Source organism: Schistocerca serialis, chromosome 12 (assembly GCF_023864345.2).
Source record: "Schistocerca serialis cubense isolate TAMUIC-IGC-003099 chromosome 12, iqSchSeri2.2, whole genome shotgun sequence".
NCBI lineage: Eukaryota > Metazoa > Arthropoda > Insecta > Orthoptera > Acrididae > Schistocerca > Schistocerca serialis.
This window is the reverse complement of record NC_064649.1, coordinates 185,900,220-185,923,546: the sequence shown is the minus strand read 5'-3', so window position 1 is coordinate 185,923,546 and position 23,327 is coordinate 185,900,220.

Genomic DNA, 23,327 nt, shown 5'->3' with positions numbered 1-23,327 from the left:
GCCTTTCGTATTTAATTCCGATGCAATTTCTGTGTTTCATCGTAAATAAGAAGGTCAGAGTGATACAGTAAACATGAAGAGAAGCATCGGAATCGATAACTAGTGCCACAGGAATGGTTCAAATCATAGACAGTGAGAAGTGTCAGTTTTCTTGTATTTAAGTCGGCATTTTGCCTTTTGTATTTAATTCTGCTGTAATTTCTGTGTTTCATCGTCAATAAGAAAGTCAGAGGGATACCGTAAACCTGAAGTGAAGCATCGGAATCTATAACTAGTGTCACAGGAATGGTTTAAAACATAGACAGTTGGAAGAGCCAGTCTTCTTGTACTTGATTCGGCATTGTGCCTTTTGTATTTAATTCCGATGCAATTTCTGTGTATCGTCGTCAATAAGAAGGTCAGAGGGATACAATAAACCTGAAGTGAAGCATAGGAATCTATAAATAGTGTCACAGGAATAGTTCAGAACATAGTAAAAAGGGTCAGTCTTCTTGTACTTAAGTCGGCATTGTGTCTTTTGTATTTAATTCCGATGCAATTTCTGTGTTTCATCGTCAATAAGAAGGTCAGAGGGATACAGTGAACCTGAAGTGCAGCATCGGAATCTATAACTAGTGTCACAGGAATGGTTCAAAACATAGACAGTAGGAAGAGCCAGTATTCTTGTACTTGATTCGGCGTTGTGCCTTTTATATTTAATTACGATGCAATTTCTGTGTTTCGTCGTCAATAAGATGGTCAGAGAGATACAATAAACCTGAAGTGAAGCATCGGAATCTATTAATTGTGTCACAGGAATAGTTCAGAACATAGACAGTAAAAAGAGTCTGTCTTCTTGTACTTAATTCGGCATTCTGCCTTTTGTATTTAATTCCGATGCAATTTCTGTGTTTCAACGTCAATAAGAAGGTCAGAGGGATACAGTAAACCTGAAGTGAAGCATCGGAATCTATAACTAGTGTCACAGGAATAGTTCAAAACATAGACAGTAAGAAGAGTCAGTTTTCTTGTACTTAAGTCGGCATTGTGCCTTTTCTATTTAATTCCGATGCAATTTCTGTGTTTCATCGTCAATAAGAAGGTCAGAGGGATACAGTTAACCTGAAGTGAAGCATCGGAGCCTATAACTAGTGTCACAGGAATGTTTCAAATCATAGACAGTAAGAAGAGCCAGTCTTCTTGTACTTGAGTCACAATTGTGCCTATGTATTTAACTCCGATGCAACTTCTGTGTTTCATCGTCAATAAGAAGGTCAGAGGGATACAGTAAACCTGAAGTGAAGCATCGGAATCTATAACTAGTGTCACAGGAATGGTTCAAAACATAGACAGTAAGAAGAGCCAGTTTTCTTGTACTTGAGTCGACATTGTGCCTTTTGTATTTAATTCCGATGCAGTTTTTCTGTTTCATCGTCAATACGAAGTTCAATGGGATACAGTAAACCCAAAGTGAAGCATGGGAATCTACAACTAGTGTCACAGGAATGGTTCAAAGCATAGACAGTAGGAAGAGTAGTTCTCTTGTACTTAATTCGGCATTGTGCTTTTGTATTTGATTCAGATGCAATTTCTGTGTTTCATCGTCAATAAGAAGATCAGAGAGATACAGTAAACCTGAAGTGAAGCATCGGAATCTATAACTAGTGTCACAGGAATGGTTCAAGACCTAGACAGTAAGAAGAGATAGTCTTCATGTACTTGAGTCGGCATTGTGCCTATGTATTTAATACCGATGCCATTTCTGTGTTTTATCATCAATAAGAAGGTCAGAGGGATACAGTAAGCCTGAAGTGAAGCATAGGAATCTGTAACTAGTGTCACAGGAATGGTTCAAAACATAGAAAGTAGGAAGAGCCAGTCTTCTTGTGGTTGAGTCGGCTTTGTGCATTTTGTATTTAATTCCGATTCAATTTCTGTGTTTCATCGTCAATAAGAAGGTCAGAGGGATACAGTAAACCTGAAGTGAAGCATCGGAATCTATATCTAGTGTCACAGGAATGGTTCAAAACATAGACAGTAGGAAGAGCCAGTCTTCTTGTACCTTTTTTATTTATTTCCGATGCAATTTCTGTGTTTCATCGTCAATAAGAAGGTCAGAGGGATACAATAAACCTGATGTGAAGCATCGGAATCTATAAATAGTGTCACATGAATAGTTCAGAACATAGACAGTAAGAAGAGTCAGTCTTCTTGTACTTAAGTCGGCATTGTGCCTTTTGTATTTAATTCCGATGCAATTTCTGTGTTTTATCGTCAATAAGAAGGTCAGAGGGATACAGTAAACCTGAAGTGCAGCATCGGAATCTATAACTAGTGTCACAGGAAAGTTTCAAATCATAGACAGTAAGAAGAGTCTGTTTTCTTGTACTTAATTCGGCATTGTGCCTTTCGTATTTAATTCCGATGCAATTTCTGTGTTTCATCGTAAATAAGAAGGTCAGAGTGATACAGTAAACATGAAGTGAAGCATCGGAATCGATAACTAGTGCCACAGGAATGGTTCAAATCATAGACAGTGAGAAGTGTCAGTTTTCTTGTATTTAAGTCGGCATTTTGCCTTTTGTATTTAATTCTGCTGTAATTTCTGTGTTTCATCGTCAATAAGAAAGTCAAAGGGATACAGTAAACCTGAAGTGAAGCATCGGAATCTATAACTAGTGTCATAGGAATGGTTTAAAACATAGACATTTGGAAGAGCCAGTCTTCTTGTACTTGATTCGGCATTGTGCCTTTTGTATTTAATTCCGATGCAATTTCTGTGTTTCGTCGTCAATAAGAAGGTCAGAGGGATACAATAAACCTGAAGTGAAGCATAGGAATCTATAAATAGTGTCACAGGAGTAGTTCAGAACATAGTAAAAAGGGTCAGTCTTCTTGTACTTAAGTCGGCATTGTTTTTTTGTATTTAATTCCGATGCAATTTCTGTGTTTCATCGTCAATAAGAAGGTCAGAGGGATACAGTGAACCTGAAGTGCAGCATCGGAATCTATAACTAGTGTCACAGGAATGGTTCAAAACATAGACAGTAGGAAGAGCCAGTATTCTTGTACTTGATTCGGCGTTGTGCCTTTTATATTTAATTACGATGCAATTTCTGTGTTTCGTCGTCAATAAGAAGGTCAGAGAGATACAATGAACCTGAAGTGAAGCATCGGAATCTATTAATTGTGTCACAGGAATAGTTCAGAACATAGACAGTAAAAAGAGTCTGTCTTCTTGTACTTAAGTCGGCATTCTGCCTTTTGTATTTAATTCCGATGCAATTTCTGTGTTTCAACGTCAATAAGAAGGTCAGAGGGATACAGTAAACCTGAAGTGAAGCATCGGAATCTATAACTAGTGTCACAGGAATGGTTCAAAACATAGACAGTAAGAAGAGTCAGATTTCTTGTACTTAAGTCGGCATTGTGCCTTTTCTATTTAATTCCGATGCAATTTCTGTGTTTCATCGTCAATAAGAAGGTCAGAGGGATACAGTTAACCTGAAGTGAAGCATCGGAGCCCATAACTAGTGTCACAGGAATGGTTCAAAACATAGACAGTAAGAAGAGCCAGTCTTCTTGTACTTGAGTCACAATTGTGCCTATGTATTTAACTCCGATGCAACTTCTGTGTTTCATCGTCAATAAGAAGGTCAGAGGGATACAGTAAACCTGAAGTGAAGCATCGGAATCTATAACTAGTGTCACAGGAATGGTTCAAAACATAGACAGTAAGAAGAGCCAGTCTTCTTGTACTTGAGTCGACATTGTGCCTTTTGTATTTAATTCCGATGCAGTTTTTCTGTTTCATCGTCAATACGAAGTTCAATGGGATACAGTAAACCCAAAGTGAAGCATGGGAATCTACAACTAGTGTCACAGGAATGGTTCAAAGCATAGACAGTAGGAAGAGTAGTTCTCTTGTACTTAAGTCGGCATTGTGCCTTTTGTATTTAATTCCGATGCAATTTCTGTGTTTCATCGTCAATAAGAAGGTCAGAGGGATACAGTGAACCTGAAGTGCAGCATCGGAGTCTATAACTAGTGTCACAGGAAAGTTTCAAATCATAGACAGTAAGAAGAGTCTGTTTTCTTGTACTTAATTCGGCATTATGCCTTTCGTATTTAATTCCGATGCAATTTCTGTGTTTCATCGTAAATAAGAAGGTCAGAGCGATACATTAAACCAGAAGTGAAGCATCGGAATCGATAACTAGTGCCACAGGAATGGTTCAAATCATAGACAGTAAGAAGGGTCAGTTTTCTTGTATTTAAGTCGGCATTTTGCCTTTTGTATATAATTCTGCTGTAATTTCTGTGTTTCATCGTCAATAAGAAAGTCAGAGGGATACAGTAAACCTGAAGTGAAGCATCGGAATCTATAACTAGTGTCACAGGAATGATTCAAAACACAGAAAGTAGGAAGAACCAGTCTTCTTGTAGTGAGTCGGCTTTGTGCCTTTTGTATTTAATTCCGTCGCAATTTCTGTGTTTCATCGTCATTAAGAAGGTCAGAGGGATACAGTAAACCTGTAGTGAAGCATCGGAATCTATAACTAGTGTCACAGGAAAGGTTTAAAACATAGACAGTTTGAAGAGCCAGTCTTCTTGTACTTGATTCGGCATTGTGCCTTTTGTATTTAATTCCGATGCAATTTCTGTGTTTCGTCGTCAATAAGAAGGTCAGAGGCATACAATAAACCTGAAGTGAAGCATAGGAATCTATAATTAGTGTCACAGGAATAGTTCAGAACATAGTAAAAAGGGTCAGTCTTCTTGTACTTAAGTCGGCATTGTGCCTTTTGTATTTAATTCCGATGCAATTTCTGTGTTTCATCGTCAATAAGAAGGTCAGAGGGATACAGTAAACCTGAAGTGAAGCATCGGAACCTATAACTAGTGTCACAGGAATGGTTCAATACATAGGCAGTAGGAAGAGCCAGTGTTCTTGTACTTGATTCGGCATTGTGCCTTTTGTATTTAATTCCGATGCAATTTCTGTGTTTCGCGACAATAAGAAGGTCAGAGGGATACAATAAACCTGAAGTGAAGCATCGAAATCTATAAATTGTGTCACAGGAATAGTTCAGAACATAGACAGTAAAAAGAGTCCGTCTTCTTGTACTTAAGTCGGCATTCTGCCTTTTGTATTTAATTCCGATGCAATTTCTGTGTTTCATCGTCAATATGAAGGTCAGAGGGATACAGTAAACCTGAAGTGAAGCATCGGAATCTATAACTAGTGTCATAGGAATGGTTCTAAACATAGACAGTAAGAAGAGTCTGTTTTCTTGTAGTTAATTCGGCATTGTGCCTTTTGTATTTAATTCCGATGCAATTTCTGTGTTTCATCGTAAATAAGAAGGTCAGAGCGATACAGTAAACCTGAAGTGAAGCATGGGAATGTGTAACTAGTGTCACAGGAATGGTTCAAAACATAGACAGTAAGAAGAGTCAGTTTTCTTGTACTTAAGTCGGCATTGTGCCTTTTTTGATTAATTCCGATGCAATTTCTGTGTTTCCTCGTCGATAAGAAGATCCAAGGGATACAGTAAACCTGAAGCGACGCATCGTAATCTAAAACCGGTCTCACAGGAAAGTTTCAAAACATAGACAGTAAGAAGAGCCAGTCTTCTTGTACTTGAGTCGGCATTGTGCCTTTTGTATTTGATTCCGATGCAATTTCTGTGTTTCATCGTCAATATGAAGGTCAGAGAGATACAGTATACCTGAAGTGACGCATCGGAATCTATAACTAGTATCACAGGAATGGTTCAAAACATACACAGTAAGAAGTGTCAGATTTCTTGTACTTAAATCGGCATTGTGCCTTTTCTATATAATTCAGATGTAATTTATGTTTTTCATCGTCAATAAGAAGGTCCATGGGATACAGTAAACATATAGTGAAGCATCGGAATCTAAAACTGGTCTCACAGGAAATGTTGAAATCATAGTCAGTAGGAAGGGTCAGTCTTCTTGTACTTAAATCAGCTTTGTGCCTTTTGTATTTAATTCTGATGCAATTTTTGTGTTTCATCGTCAATAAGAATGTCCAAGGGATACAGTGAACATATAGTGATGCATCGGAATCTAAAACTGGTCTCACAGGAAATGTTGAAATGATAGTCAGTAAGAAGTGTCAGTCTTCTTGTACTTAGGTCGGCGTTGTGCCTTTTGTATTTAATTCCGATGCAATTTCTGTGTTTCATCGTCAATAAGAAGGTCCAAGGGATACAGTGAACATATAGTGAAGCATCGGAATCTAAAACAGGTCTCCCAGGAAATTTTCAAAACATAGTCAGTAAGAAGAGTCAGTCTTCTTGTACTTAAGTCGGCATTGTACCTTTTGTATTTAATTCCGATGCAATTTTTGTGTTTAAACGTCAATAAGAAGGTGCAAGGGATGCAGTAAACGTATAGTGAAGCATCGGAATCTAAAACTGGTCTCACAGGATAGGTTCAAAAGATAGTCAGTAAGAAGAGTCAGTCTTCTTGTACTTAAGTCGGCGTTGTGCCTTTTGTATTTATTCCCGATGCAATTTCTGAGTTTCATCGTCAATAAGAAGGTCCAAGGGATACAGTAAACATATAGTGAAGCATCAGAATCTAAAAGTGGTCTCACAGGAAATGTTCCAATCATAGTCAGTAGGAAGAGTCAGTCTTCTTGTACTTAAGTCGGCATTGTGACTTTTGTATTTAATTCCGATGCAATTTCTGTGTTTCATCGTCAATAAGAAGGTCCAAGGGATACACTAAACCCGATGTGAAGCATCGGAATCTAAAACTGCTCTCACAGGAAAGGTTCAAATCATAGACAGTAAGAAGAGTTAGTTTTCTTGTACTTAAATCAGCATTGTTCCTTTTCTATTTAATTCTGATTCAATTTCTGTGTTTCGTCGTCAATAAGAAGGTCCAAGGGAACACCCTAAACCTGAAGTGAAACATCGGAATCTAACCCCAATCTCACGGGAAAGCTTCAGAACATAGACCGTAAGAAGAGCCAGTCTTCTTGTACTTGAGTCGGCAATGTGCCTTTTGTATTTATTTCGATGCAATTTCTGTGTTTCATCCTCAATAAGAAGGTGAGAGGGATACAGTTAACCTGAAGTGAAGCATCGGAATCTATAACTAGTGTCACAGGAATGGTTCAAATCATAGACAGTAAGAAGAGCCAGTCTTCTTGTACTTGAGTCACAATTGTGCCTATGTATTTAATTCCGATGCATCTTCTGTGTTTCATCGTCAATAAGAAGGTCACAGGGATACAGTAAACCTGAAGTGAAGCATCGGAATCTATAACTAGTGTCACAGGAATGGTTCAAAACATAGACAGTAAGAAGAGCCAGTCTTCTTGTTCTTGAGTCGGCATTGTGCCTTTTGTATTTAATTCCGATGCAGTTTCTCTGTTTCATCGTCAATACGAAGTTCAGTGGGATACAGTAAACCCAAAGTGAAGCATGGGAATCTACAACTAGTGTCACAGGAATGGTTCTAAGCATAGACAGTAGGAAGAGTAGTTCTCTTGTACTTAATTCGGCATTGTGCTTTTGTATTTGATTCAGATGCAATTTCTGTGTTTCATCGTCAATAAGAAGGTCAGAGAGATACAGTAAACCTGAAGTGAAGCATCGGAATCTATAACTAGTGTCACAGGAATGGTTCAAAACCTAGACAGTAAGAAGAGATAGTCTTCATGTACTTGAGTCGGCATTGTGCCTATGTATTTAAAACCGATGCCATTTCTGTGTTTCATCATCAATAAGAAGGTCAGAGGGATACAGTAAGCCTGAAGTGAAGCATAGGAATCTATAACTAGTGTCACAGGAATGGTTCAAAACATAGAAAGTAGGAAGAGCCAGTCTTCTTGTGGTTGAGTCGGCTTTGTGCATTTTGTATTTAATTCCGATGCAATTTCTGTGTTTCATCGTCAATAAGAAGGTCAGAGGGATACAGTAAACCTGAAGTGAAGCATCGGAATCTATATCTAGTGTCACAGGAATGGTTCAAAACATAGACAGTAGGATGAGCCAGTCTTCTTGTACCTTTTTTATTTATTTCCGATGCAATATCTGTGTTTCATCGTCAATAATGAAGTCAGAGGGATACAATAAACCTGATGTGAAGCATCGGAATTTATAAATAGTGTCACATGAATAGTTCAGAACATAGACAGTAAGAAGAGTCAGTCTTCTTGTACTTAAGTCGGCATTGTGCCTTTTGTATTTAATTCCGATGCAATTTCTGTGTTTTATCGTCAATAAGAAGGTCAGAGGGATACAGTAAACCTGAAGTGCAGCATCGGAATCTATAACTAGTGTCACAGGAAAGTTTCAAATCATAGACAGTAAGAAGAGTCTGTTTTCTTGTACTTAATTCGGCTTTGTGCCTTTCGTATTTAATTCCGATGCAATTTCTGTGTTTCATCGTAAATAAGAAGGTCAGAGTGATACAGTAAACATGAAGTGAAGCATCGGAATCGATAACTAGTGCCACAGGAATGGTTCAAATCATAGACAGTGAGAAGGGTCAGTTTTCTTGTATTTAAGTCGGCATTTTGCCTTTTGTATTTAATTCTGCTGTAATTTCTGTGTTTCATCGTCAATAAGAAAGTCAGAGGGATATAGTAAACCTGAAGTGAAGCATCGGAATCTATAACTAGTGTCACAGGAATGATTCAAAACATAGAAAGTAGGAAGAACCAGTCTTCTTGTAGTTGAGTCGGCTTTGTGCCTTTTGTATTTAATTCCGTCGCAATTTCTGTGTTTCATCGTCATTAAGAAGGTCAGAGGGATACAGTAAACCTGTAGTGAAGCATCGGAATCTATAACTAGTGTCACAGGAAAGGTTTAAAACATAGACAGTTTGAAGAGACAGTCTTCTTGTACTTGATTCGGCATTGTGCCTTTTGTATTTAATTCCGATGCAATTTCTGTGCTTCGTCGTCAATAAGAAGGTCAGAGGGATACAATAAACCTGAAGTGAAGCATAGGAATCTATAAATAGTGTCACAGGAATAGTTGAGAACATAGTAAAAAGTGTCAGTCTTCTTGTACTTAAGTTGGCATTGTGCCTTTTGTATTTAATTCCGATGCAATTTCTGTGTTTCATCGTCAATAAGAAGGTCAGAGGGATACAGTAAACCTGAAGTGAAGCATCGGAACCTATAACTAGTGTCACAGGAATGGTTCAAAACATAGGCAGTAGGAAGAGCCAGTGTTCTTGTACTTGATTCGGCATTGTGCCTTTTGTATTTAATTCCGATGCAATTTCTGTGTTTCGCGTCAATAAGAAGGTCAGAGGGATACAATAAACCTGAAGTGAAGCATCGGAATCTATAAATTGTGTCACAGGAATAGTTGAGAACATAGTAATAAGGGTCAGTCTTCTTGTACTTAAGTTGGCATTGTGAATTTTTAATTTAATTCCGATGCAATTTCTGTGTTTCATCGTCAATAAGAAGGTCAGAGGGATACAGTAAACCTGAAGTGAAGCATCGGAACCTATAACTAGTGTCATAGGAATGGTTCTAAACATAGACAGTAAGAAGAGTCTGTTTTCTTGTAGTTAATTCGGCATTGTGCCTTTTGTATTTAATTCCGATGCAATTTCTGTGTTTCATCGTAAATAAGAAGGTCAGAGCGATACAGTAAACCTGAAGTGAAGCATGGGAATGTGTAACTAGTGTCACAGGAATGGTTCAAAACATAGACAGTAAGAAGAGTCAGTTTTCTTGTACTTAAGTCGGCATTGTGCCTTTTTTGTTTAATTCCGATGCAATTTCTGTGTTTCCTCGTCGATAAGAAGATCCAAGGGATACAGTAAACCTGAAGTGACGCATCGTAATCTAAAACCGGTCTCACAGGAAAGTTTCAAAACATAGACAGTAAGAAGAGCCAGTCTTCTTGTACTTGAGTCGGCATTGTGCCTTTTGTATTTGATTCCGATGCAAATTCTGTGTTTCATCGTCAATATGAAGGTCAGAGAGATGCAGTATACCTGAAGTGACGCATCGGAATCTATAACTAGTATCACAGGAATGGTTCAAAACATACACAGTAAGAAGTGTCAGATTTCTTGTACTTAAATCGGCATTGTGCCTTTTCTATATAATTCCGATGCAATTTCTGTGTTTCATCGTCAATAAGAAGGTCCATGGGATACAGTAAACATATAGTGAAGCATCGGAATCTAAAACTGGTCTCACAGGAAATGTTGAAATCATAGTCAGTAGGAAGGGTCAGTCTTCTTGTACTTAAATCAGCATTGTGCCTTTTGTATTTAATTCTCATGCAATTTTTGTGTTTCATCGTCAATGAGAATGTCCAAGGGATACAGTGAACATATAGTGAAGCATCGGAATCTAAAACTGGTCTCACAGGAAATGTTGAAATGATAGTCAGTAAGAAGTGTCAGTCTTCTTGTACTTAGGTCGGCGTTGTGCCTTTTGTATTTAATTCCGATGCAATTTCTGTGTTTCATCGTCAATAAGAAGGTCCAAGGGATACAGTGAACATATAGTGAAGCATCAGAATCTAAAACTGGTCTCACAGGAAATGTTCAAAACATAGTCAGTAGGAAGAGTTAGTCTTCTTGTACTTAAGTCGGCATTGTGACTTTTGTATTTAATTCCGATGCTATTTCTGTGTTTCATCGTCAATAAAAAGTTCCAAGGGATACACTAAACCCGATGTGAAGCATTGGAATCTAAAACTGGTCTCGCAGGAAAGGTTCAATTCATAGACAGTAAGAAAAATTAGTTTTCTTGTATTTAAGTCAGCATTGTGCCTTTTCTATTTAATTCTGATTCAATTTCTGTGTTTCGTCGTCAATAAGAAGGTCCAAGGGATACAGTAAACCTGAAGTGAAACATCGGAATCTAACCCCAATCTCACAGGAAAGCTTCAGAACATAGACCGTAAGAAGAGCCAGTCTTCTTGTACTTGAGTCGGCAATGTGCCTTTTGTATTTAATTCCGATGCAATTTCTGTGTTTCATCGTCAATAAGAAGTTCAGAGGGTTACAGTAAACCTAAAGTGAACATCGAAATCTATAACTAGTGTCACAGGAATGGTTCAAAACATAGACAGTAAGTAGAGTCAGTTTTCTTGTACTTAAGTCGACATTGTGCCTTTTCTCTTTCATTCCGATGCAATTTCTGTGTTTCATCGCCTATAAGATGGTCCAAGGATACAGTAAACCTGAAGTGAAGCAGCGGAATCTATAACTAGTGTCACAGGAATGGTTCAATACATAGACAGTAAGAAGAGCCAGTCTTCTTGTACTTGAGTCGGCATTGTGCCTATGTATTTAAATTCGATGCAATTTCTGTGTTACATCGTCAATACGAAGGTCAGAGGGATACAGTTAACCTGAAGTGAAGCATAGGAATCTATAACTAGTTCACAGGAATGGTTCAAAACATAGACAGTAAGAAGAGTCAGTCTTCTTGTACTTAAGTCGGCATTGTGCCTTTTGTATTTAATTCCGATGCAATTTCTATGTTTCATCGTCAATGAGAAGGTCAGAGTGTTAGAGTAAATCTGAAGTGAAGCATCGGAAGCTATAACTAGTATCACAGGAATGGTTCAAAAGATAGACAGTAAGAAGAGTCAGTTTTCTTGTACTTAGGTCGGCATTGTGCCTTTTCTATTTAATTCCGATGCAATTTCTGTGTTTCATCGTCATTAAGAGGGTCAGAGGGATACAGTTAACCTGAAGTGAAGCATCGGAATCTATAACTAGTGTCACAGGAAAGGTTCAAATCATAGACAGTAAGGAGAGCCAGTCTTCTTGTACTTGAGTAACAATTGTGCCTATGTATTTAATTCCGATGCAATTTCTGTGTTTCATCGTCAATAAGAAGGTCAGAGGGATACAGTAAACCTGTAGTGAAGCATCGGAATCTATAACTAGTGTCACAGGAATGGTTCAAAACATAGACAGTAAGAAGAGGCAGTCTTCTTGTACTTGAGTCGGCATTGTGCCTTTTGTATTTAATTCCGATGCAGTTTCTCTGTTTCATCGTCAATACGAAGGTCAGTGGGATACAGTGAACCAGAAGTGAAGCATGGGAAACTACAACTAGTGTCACAGGAATGGTTCAAAACATAGACAGTAGAAAGAGTAGTTCTCTTGTACTTAATTCGGCATTGTGCTTTTGTATTTGATTCAGATGCAATTTCTGTGTTTCATCGTCAATAAGAAGGTCCAAGGGATACACTAAACCCGATGTGAAGCATCGGAATCTAAAACTGGTCTCACAGGAAAGTTTCAAAACATAGTAACAAGAGTTAGTTTTCTCGTACTTAAGTCAGTATTGTGCCTTTTCTATTTAATTCTGATTCAATTTCTGTGTTTCGTCGTCAATAAGAAGGTCCAAGGTGAGGTGTCACCGCCAGACACCACACTTGCTAGGTGGTAGCTTAAATCGGCCGCGGTCCATTTAGTACATGTCGGACCCGCGTGTCGCCACTGTGTAATCGCAGACCTAGCGCCACCACAAGGCAGGTCTCGTGATACGAACAAGCACTCGTCCCAGTTGTACGACAACATTGCTAGCAACAATACGGACGAAGCCTTCCTCCCATTTGGCGAGAGACAGTTAGAATAGCCTTCTGCTAAGTCCATTGTTACGACCTAGCAAGGCGCCATTAGCCTTACCTACTTTGAGAGTTATAGTATAAATGTCTCAAGAAGAACGCTGTATTCATCACATAATAAAAGTTAAGTATAAAGCAGCTACGTACTTTTCTTGCTACCATTCAATAATTATCCTGTTCCAGAATTGACGCCAGTCGGCGTGTGTGTACGCGTGCCTTTCTAGCGGCTACCTCAAGTGGCGTAACAGTCTTGTTACGTCACTACAGATTGGCGACGAGTAGAAAGGTTTTTTCTGATTGCCCTAATTTATTTGTGTCATGGCTTCTCCACATTCTCCAGATGTACTGTCCGAATTTTATCGCTTGCAGAATCAGCAGACGCAGGCGTTATTGGATGCCCTTGGACAGCTCGTCCAGGGTCAACGTGCCATTCAAACCGATGCGGCGGCCGCCGCTTCACCGGTACCGCAGCCACAACATGCTGTTGCTCCTCAATTCCGACCCTTTGATGCAACCCACGAGACTTGGCGGGAATGGTCCCTCCAGTTTGCCTTCCACCTCGCCGCCTACAGAATTCAAGGTATTGAGCGGCAGCCGTTTTTGCTTTCTTGTGTCGGTGTGTCCACCTACCGTGTGATAGTGAAATTGTTTCCCCGACGCGACGTAGCAACTCTGTCCTACGAGGAAATTTTGTCTGCTTTAGATGCCTATTTCAAAGAAACAGTTAATGTGGTTGCAAAACGGTATACGTTCTTTCGTACAAAACGTTCGGCAGGTCAAACTAATAGGGAATGGGTAGCAACATTGCAAGGACTTACTAGGGACTGTGCCTTTGACTGTGCCTGTGGTCTTTCTTATTCAGATACAATGGTGTGTGATGCAATTGCACAGAACGTTTCTGATGTTCGCATACGGGAGCAAATTTTGAAACTAGTTAATCCCTCCCTTCAACAAGTGATAGACATATTGGATAGACAAGACACACTTGACTGTGCTCAGGAATCTTTTGAAACTTCGCCAGCCGTGTGTCACATTAACCGGCCCGACGGGCGCGCTCGCGCTATGCGGCCCGGTCAACTGCCCTCGCGCACGTCCGCACAGCTGCCGCCGCGCGCTAAGCCAGGTGTGCCGCGCCAGCACACAAATGCAGTGAAATCATGCCCGCGGTGTGCTACTAGACATTCGCGTGAACATTGCCCGTCACGCCAAGCTCTTTGCTTTTTCTGCAATCGGAAAGGACATGTTCAAAGTGTTTGCCAGAAAAAGCTCAGATCAGACAATCACAATCATTCCAGGCCCTTTGCTTCGCACCGGAATCGAACCAGGGACACTCAGGCTCGTGGACCTTCGCCCATGGACATTCCTGTCGTTAATTCCACCCCGTCCAGTGCCACTTTCTCTAACAGTGACTGTGTTCGTCCCACAAAAACTGTGCGTCGACGTCGCCGGAAATCACGTCCGTTAGCAAGTGATTCTGTACCTGTGTCTGTTCAAATTGCACGAGACAGTCGCTCTTGTCGTCAGCAGGACAATAAACTTTTTGTAGATTTGGACTTTAATGGCAAGGTCATACCATTCCAGCTCGATACCGGAGCTGCAGTTTCATTGCTCAATCACGACACGTACAAACAACTGGGCAAACCTCCGTTGCGTTCCGCAAATGTTAAGCTAACCACATATTCAGGACAGAAAATTCCTGTGTTAGGACAGTGCAGCCTTCTTGCAACATACAAGGGACAAACAAAACTTGTGTCATTTTACGTTCTTCGTTCTTCTTCTGCAGTGAACTTGTTTGATTTAGATTTATTTCAGTTGTTTAACATGTCTCTAGTAAATCAGGTCCTATCAGTGAATCCAACTGTGCCTACAGACAGTGTTTCTAGTGTATGTGAAGAATTGCAGACATTATTGCACCGGGCTTAGGAGCTGCTAAAAACTATGAAGCACATTTGGAACTGAAGGTCAACGCGCAACCGCAATTTTTCAGAGCGCGCAATGTTCCTCACGCATTGCGTCAGGAGGTCGCAAGAACATTGATCAATGTAGAATCACAAGGTGTGAGTGAATGTGCGCAATGCCTCTTCTCTTTCAGCTCCCCTTCATCGCGTACGCCGTACAGGTGTTCCGTTCGTCTGGACGACGGAATGCGAACGCGCCTTTCGCCAGTTGATATCGGCGTTGCTTTCTAATACTTGCCTTACGCCATTCGATCCCCAGAAACCCCTTTTGTTGATGGTAGATGCATCGGATTTCGGGATCGGTGCTGTGCTTGCGCACAAAGTTGGCTCCCATGATTGCCCTATTGCCTTTGCGTCCAAATTGCTCTCGTCTGCGCAAAGAAATTATTCCCAGATAGAGAAGCTTTGGCTCTCGTGTTTGGTGTTATAAAGTTCCATGATTTCTTGTATGGTCGTCACTTTAGCAGCATCACAGACCACAAACCTTTGACATCGCTTTTTCATCCGACCAAGCCTGTACCTCCACGTACAGCGCAGAACTTCATTCGCTGGTCTATTTTCCTCTCGCAGTACCGCTACGATATCTTGTATCGGTCCACTGCTAAGCACGGAAACGCCGATGCGTTGTCCCGTTTGCCTGTTGCTGAGGATAAAGCATTCGATTCTTCCGAACTTGCTTGCATGTTCATTGATTCGGAAACCGATGAAGTGGTCGAATCGTTTCCGATTGATTTTCGTCGTGTAGCTACAGCCACAGCTGCTGACCCTGTCCTTGCTACTGTTTGGCGTTTTGTTGCTACGCAATGGCCATTGTCAAAGTCTCGGATTGCGGATCCGTTGGTTCGCCGATTTTTTGCTCACAGGGAGAGACGTTCTGTTCGACGTGGTGTTTTGTTGTTGCGTTCTGATAATGGTCAGTCCAGAGTCGTGGTCCCACGTTCGTTACAGTCCTCTGTTTTACGGCTTCTTCACCACGGACATTGGGGTATAGTGCGAACGAAACAACTTGCTCGTCAGCACTGTACTTGGTTCGGAATAGATGCTGCGATTACGAATATATGTTCTTCTTTCCCGGCGTGTGCCGAACAACAATCCGCACCGCCGTGGAAAGTCTTTGCATGGCCAAAAGCCACTTCCCCTTGGCAACGCTTGCACATTGATTTTGCTGGTCCATTCTGGAATGCTCGATGGTTGGTTCTGGTCGATGCCTTCAGTAATTTTCCTTTTGTTGTCCGGATGTCTTCCACGACGTCCTCCGCCACCATCCAAGCGTTGTCTGCTATCTTTTGCGTTGAAGGTCTTCTGCAGACTACTGTTTCCGACAATGACCCACAATTCATGTCCGGAGAATTTCAGTCATTCTGCCAGGCCAATGGTATTCAACATCTGACATCCGCGCCGTTTTCGCCTCAGTCAAACGGTGCCGCTGAACGATTGGTCCGGACTTTCAAGTCACAGATGTTGAAATTGAAAGAGTCGCATTTTCGGGAGGACGCATTGTTGCTCTTTTTGTCTTCGTATCGCTCTCAGCCCCGAGATGGTCGCTCGCCGGCTGAGTTGCTCCACGGTCGTCCTCATGGCACCTTGATGGCTTTGCTGCATCCGCCGCATCAGGTTCCTGTGCAGCGGCAGACTCCTGCTTTTGCTCCAGGCGACGTTGTATTTTATCGCAACTATCGAGGTTCACGGCGTTGGCTCGCAGGGCGCATTCTTCGCTGCCTCGGCCGCGCGATGTATTTGGTTTTGGGGGCCTCTGGTGAGGTGCGTCGGCATCTCAATCAGCTGCGCCTCTGTCGTCGCACGGGTTCTGCCGCTCCCCGTCTGCTTTCAGCGACGGTGCCGTCCGGTCAGCGCCCTGGGGACTCATCTACTGGCTCGCCTCATCCCCAGGTGTTACCGACGATGCCTTCCATTTTGCCCCATGGCGTCGCGCCGCCACAGCGGCCGCCGCCGCAGCCGCCGCAGCGGCCGGTCCTCCGGCCGACGCCGCCCGCATTCGACGCTTCGCTGCAGCCCCAAGCGCCTCCCAGGATCACGCGCCGCCGATCGCTTCCCGTGACCAGCTGTCCTCCGCCATGGAACTCCCGCCCGCTCCGGACCACATGACGTCATCGCGCGTCGGCTACCCCGACGCAATGGAGGTCGACCCTTCGGCCCCTCCTGTTTCTTTACGGGCGCATACACCGCATGTTGACGTGCACCCTGGACTAGGTTTTCAGGCGTTTCCTAGCTCCCCTCGGACCGAATGGCCGGGTGTGGGTGGCACAGCCTCGCATGTTGTTAGGCTCCCCACCTCATCGCATCCGTCAACATGGGATCCTCCCCACGGCGGGCGGAAGCCTTTTCTCACGACCGTTCGCAGATTTGCGGGGGAGGAATGTGGTGTCACCGCCATACACCACACTTGCTAGGTGGTAGCTTAAATCGGCCGCGGCCCATTTAGTACATGTCGGACCTGCGTGTCGCCACTGTGTAATCGCAGACCTAGCGCCACCACAACGCAGGTCTCGTGATACGAACAAGCACTCGTCCCAGTTGTACGACAACATTGCTAGCAACAATACGGACGAAGCCTTCCTCCCATTTGCCGAGAGACAGGTAGAATAGCATTCTGCTAAGCCCATGGTTACGACCTAGCAAGGCGCCATTAGCCTTACCTACTTTGAGAGTTATAGTATAAATGTCTCAAGAAGAACGCTGTATTCATCACATTATAAAAGTTAAGTATAAAGCAGCTACGTGCTTTTCTTGCTACCATTCAATAGTTATCCTGTTCCAGAATTGACGCCAGTCAGCGTGTGTGTACGCGTGCCTTTCTGGCGGCTACATCAAGTGGCGTAACAGTCTTGTTACGTCACTACACAAGGGATACAGTAAACCTGAAGTGGAACATCGGAATCTAAAACCAATCTCACAGGAAAGCTTCAGAACATAGACCGTAAGAAGAGCCAGTCTTCTTGTACTTGAGTCGGCAATGTGCCTTTTGTATTTAATTCCGATGCAATTTCTGTGTTTAATCGTCAATAAGAAGGTCAGAGGGATACAGTAAACCTGAAGTGAAGCATCGGAATCTATAACTAGTGTCACAGGAATGGTTCAAAACATAGACAGTAAGAAGAGACAGTCTTCTTGTACTTGAGTCGGCATTGTGCCTTTTGTATTTAATTCCGATGCAGTTTCTGTGTTTCATCGTCAATACGAAGGTCAGTGGGATACAGTAAACCCGAAGTGAAGCAAAGGAATCTACAACTAGTGTCACAAGAATGGTTCAAAACATAGACTGTAGGAAGAGTAGTTCTCTTGTACTTAATTCGGCATTGTGCTTTTGTATTTGATTCAGATGCAATTTCTGTGTTTCATTGACAATAAGAAGGTCAGAGGGATACAGTAAACCTGAAGTGAATCATCGGATCCTACAACTAGTGTAACGGGAATGCTTCAATACATAGACAGTAAGAAGAGTCACTTTTCTTGTACTTAAGTCGGCATTGTACCTATTCTATTTGATTCCGGTGCAATTTCTGTGTTTCATCGTCAATAAGAAGGTCAGAGAGATACAGTAAACCTGAAGTGAAGCGTCGGAATCTATAACTAGTGTCACAGGAATGGTTCAAAACTTAGACAGTAAGAGGAGCCAGTCTTCATGTACTTGAGTCGGCATTGTGCCTATGTATTTAATACCGATACAATTTCTGTGTTTCATCGTCAATAAGAAGGTCAGAGGGATACAGTAAACCTGAAGTGAAGCATCGGAATCTATAACTAGTGTCACAGGAATGGTTCAAAACATAGACAGTAGGAAGAGCCAGTCTTCTTGTACTTGAGTCGGCTTTGTGCCTTTTGTATTTAATTCCGATGCAATTTCTTTGTTTCATCGTCAATAAGAAGGTCAGAGGGATACAGTAAAGCTGAAGTGAAGCATCGGAATCTATAACTAGTGTCACAGGAATGGTTCAAAACATAGACAGTAAGAAGAGTCAGTTTTCTTGTACTTATTTCGGCATTTTGATTCATGTATTTCATTCCGAAGCAATTTCTGTGTTTCATCGTCAATAAGAAGGTCAGAGGGATACAGTAAATCTGAAGTGAAGCATCGGAATCTAAAACCGGTCTCAAAGGAAAGTTTCAAAACATAGACAGTAAGAAGAGCCAGTATTCTTGTACCTGAGTCGGCATTGTGACTTTTGTATTTAATTCCGATGCAATTTCTGTGTTTCATCGTCAATACAAAGGTCAGAGAGATACAGTATACCTGAAGTGAGGCATCGGAATCTGTAACTAGTGTCACCGGAATGGTTAAAAACATAGACAGTAAGAAGAGTCAGTTTTCTTGTACTTAAGTCGGCATTGTGCCTTTTCTATTTAATTCCGATGCAATTTCTGTGTTTCATCGTCAATAAGAAGGTCCAAGGGATACAGTAAACATATAGCGAAGCATCGAAATCTAAAACTGGTCTCACAGGATTTGTTCAAAAAATAGTCAGTAAGAAGAGTCAGTCCACTTGTACTTAAGTCGGCATTGTGCCTTTTGTATTTAATTCCGATGCAATTTCTCTGTTTCATCGTCAATAAGAAGGTCAGAGGGATACTGTAAACATATACTGAAGCATCAGAATCTAAAACTGGTCTCACAGGAAATGTTCAAACATAGTCAGTAAGAAGAGTCAGTCTTCTTGTACTTAAGTCGGCATTGGGCCTTTTGTATTTAATTCCGATGCAATTTCTGTGTTTCATCGTCAATATGGAATGTCCAAGGGATACAGTAAAACTGAAGTGAAGCATCGGAATCTAAAACTGGTTTCACAGGAAAGGTTCAAAACATAGACAGTAAGAAGAGTTAGTTTTCTTGTACTTAAGTCAGCATTGTGCCTTTTCTATTTCATTCTGATTCAATTTCTGTGTTTCGTCGTCAATAAGAAGGTCCAAGGGATACAGTAAACCTGAAGTGAAGCATCGGAATCTGAAACCGGTCTCACAGGAAAGCTTCATAACATAGACAGTAAGAAGTACCAGTCTACTTGTACTTGAATCGGCATTGTGCCTTTTGTATTTAATTCCGATGCAATTTCTGTCTTTCATCGTCAATAAGAACGTCAGAGGGATACAGAAAACCTCAAGTGAAGCATCGGAATCTATAACTAGTGTCACAGGAATGGTTCCAAACTTAGACAGTAAGAAGAATCAGTTTTCTTGTTCTTAAGTCGGCATTGTGCCTTTGCTATTTAATTCCGATGCAATTTCGTTGTCTCGACGTCAATAAGAAGGTCCATGAGATACAGTAAACCTGAAGTGAAGCATCGGAATCTAAAACCGGTCTCACAGGAAAGGTTCAAAGCACAGGCAGTAAGAAGAGCCAGTCTTCTTGTACTTGAGTCGGCATTGTGCCATTTGTATTTAATTCCGATGCACTTTCTGTGTTTCATCGTCATTAAGAAGGTCAGAGGGATACACTAAACCTGAAGTGAAGCATCGGAATCGATAACTAAAGTCACAGGAATGGTTCAAAACACAGACTGTAAGAAGAGTTAGATTTCTTGTACTTAAGTCGGCATTGTGAATTTTGTATTTAATTCCGATGCAATTTCAGTGTTTCATCGTCAATAAGATGGTCTGAGGGATACAGTAAACCTGAAGTGAAGCATCGAAATCCATAAATAGTGTCACAGGAATAGTTCAAAACAAAGACAGTGAGAAGAGTCAGTTTACATGTACTTAAGTCGGCATTTTGACTTTTGTATTTAATTCCGATGCAATCTCTTTGTTTCATCGTCAATAAGAAGGTCAGAGGGATACAGTAAACCAGAAGTGAAGCTTCGGAATTTGTAACTAGTGTCACAGGAATGGTTCAAAACTTAGACAGTAAGAAGAGCCAGTCTTCATGTACTTGAGTCGGCATTGTGCCTATGTATTTAATACCGATACAATTTCTGTGTTTCATCGTCAATAAGAAGGTCAGAGGGATACAGTAAACCTGAAGTGAAGCATCGGAATCTATAACTAGTGTCACAGGAATGGTTCAAAACATAGACAGTAGGAAGAGCCAGTCTTCTTGTACTTGAGTCGGCTTTGTGCCTTTTGTATTTAATTCCGATGCAATTTCTGTGTTTCATCGTCAATAAGAAGGTCAGAGGGATACAGTAAAGCTGAAGTGAAGCATCGGAATCTATAACTAGTGTCACATTAATGGTTCAAAACATAGACAGTAAGAAAAGTCAGTCTTCTTGTACTTGAGTCGGCATTGTGCCATTTGTATATAATTCCGATGCTATTTCTGTGTTTCATCGTCAATAAGGAGGTCAGAGGGATACAGTAAACCGGAAGTGAAGCATCGGAATCTAAAACCGGTCTCACAGGAAAGGTTCAAAGCACAGGCAGTAAGAAGAGCCAGTCTTCTTGTACTTGAGTCGGCATTGTGCCATTTGTATTTAATTCCGACGCAATTTCTGTGTTTCATCGTCAATAAGAAGGTCAGAGAGATACAGTAAACCTGAAGTAATGCATCGTAATCTATAACTAGTGTCACAGGAATGGTTCAAAACATAGACAGTAAGAAGAGTCAGTTTTCTTGTACTAATTTCGGCATTTTGACTCATGTATTTAATTCCGAAGCAATTTCTGTGTTTCATCGTCAATAAGAAGGTCAGAGGGATACAGTAAATCTGAAGTGAAGCATCGGAATGTGTAACGAATGTCACAGGAATGGTTCAAAACATAGACAGTAAGAAGAGTCAGTTTTCTTGTACTTAAGTCGGCATTGTGCCTTTTCTATTTAAATCCGATGCAATTTCTGTGTTTCGTCGTCAATAAGAAGGTCAGAGGGATACAGTAAACCTGAAGGGAAGCATCGGAATCTAAAACCGGTCTCAAAGGAAAGTTTCAAAACATAGACAGTAAGAAGAGCCAGTATTCTTGTACCTGAGTCGGCATTGTGACTTTTGTATTTAATTCCGATGCAATTTCTGTGTTTCATCGTCAATACAAAGGTCAGAGAGATACAGTATACCTGAAGTGAGGCATCGGAATCTGTAACTAGTGTCACAGGAATGGTTAAAAACATAGACAGTAAGAAGAGTCAGTTTTCTTGTACTTAAGTCGGCATTGTGCCTTTTCTATTTAATTCCCATGCAATTTCTGTGTTTCATCGTCAATAAGAAGGTCCAAGGGATACAGTAAACATTTAGCGAAGCATCGAAATCTAAAACTGGTCTCACAGGAATTGTTCAAAAAATAGTCAGTAAGAAGAGTCAGTCCACTTGTACTTAAGTCGGCATTGTGCCTTTTGTATTTAATTCCGATGCAATTTCTGTGTTTCATCGTCAATAAGAAGGTCAGAGGGATACTGTAAACATATAGTGAAGCATCAGAATCTAAAACTGGTCTCACAGGAAATGTTCAAACATAGTCAGTAAGAAGAGTCAGTCTTCTTGTACTTAAGTCGGCATTGGGCCTTTTGTATTTAATTCCGATGCAATTTCTGTGTTTCATCGTCAATATGGAATGTCCAAGGGATACAGTAAAACTGAAGTGAAGCATCGGAATCTAAAACTGGTTTCACAGGAAAGGTTCAAAACATAGACAGTAAGAAGAGTTAGTTTTCTTGTACTTAAGTCAGCATTGTGCATTTTCTATTTCATTCTGATTCAATTTCTGTGTTTCTTCGTCAATAAGAAGGTCCAAGGGATACAGTAAACCTGAAGTGAAGCATCGGAATCTGAAACCGGTCTCACAGGAAAGCTTCATAACATAGACAGTAAGAAGTACCAGTCTACTTGTACTTGAATCGGCATTGTGCCTTTTGTATTTAATTCCGATGCAATTTCTGTCTTTCATCGTCAATAAGAACGTCAGAGGGATACAGAAAACCTCAAGTGAAGCATCGGAATCGATAACTAAAGTCACAGGAATGGTTCAAAACACAGACTGTAAGAAGAGTTAGATTTCTTGTACTTAAGTCGGCATTGTGAATTTTGTATTTAATTCCGATGCAATTTCAGTGTTTCATCGTCAATAAGATGGTCAGAGGGATACAGTAAACCTGAAGTGAAGCATCGAAATCCATAAATAGTGTCACAGGAATGGTTCAAAACAAAGACAGTGAGAAGAGTCAGTTTTCATGTGCTTAAGTCGGCATTTTGACTTTTGTATTTAATTCCGATGCAATCTCTTTGTTTCATCGTCAATAACAAGGTCAGAGGTATACAGTAAACCAGAAGTGAAGCTTCGGAATTTGTAACTAGTGTCACAGATATGGTTCAAAACATAGACAGTAAGAAGAGTCAGTTTTCTTGTACTTAAGTCGGCATTGTGCCTTTTCCATTTAATTCCGATGCAATTTCTGTGTTTAGTCGTCAATAAGAAGGCCCAAGGGATACAGTAAACCTGAAGTGAAGCATCGGAATCTAAAGCCGGTCTCACAGGAAAGGTTCAAAACACAGGCAGTAAGAAGAGCCAGTCTTCTTGTACTTGAGTCGGCATTGTGGTTTTTGTATTTAATTCCGATGCAATATCTGTGTTTAATCGTCGATAAGAAGGTCCAAGGGATACAGTAAACATACAGTGAAGCATCGGAATCTAAAACTGGTCTCACAGGAAATGTTGAAATCATAGTCAGTAGGAAGAGTCAGTCTTCATGTAGGTAAGTCGGCATTGTGCCTTTGTATTTAATTCTGATGCAATTTCTGTTTTTCATCGTCAATAAGAAAGTCCAAGGGAAACAGTAAGCATATAGTGAAGCATCGGAAACTAAAACTGGTCTCAGAGGAAATGTTCAAAACATAGTCAGTAA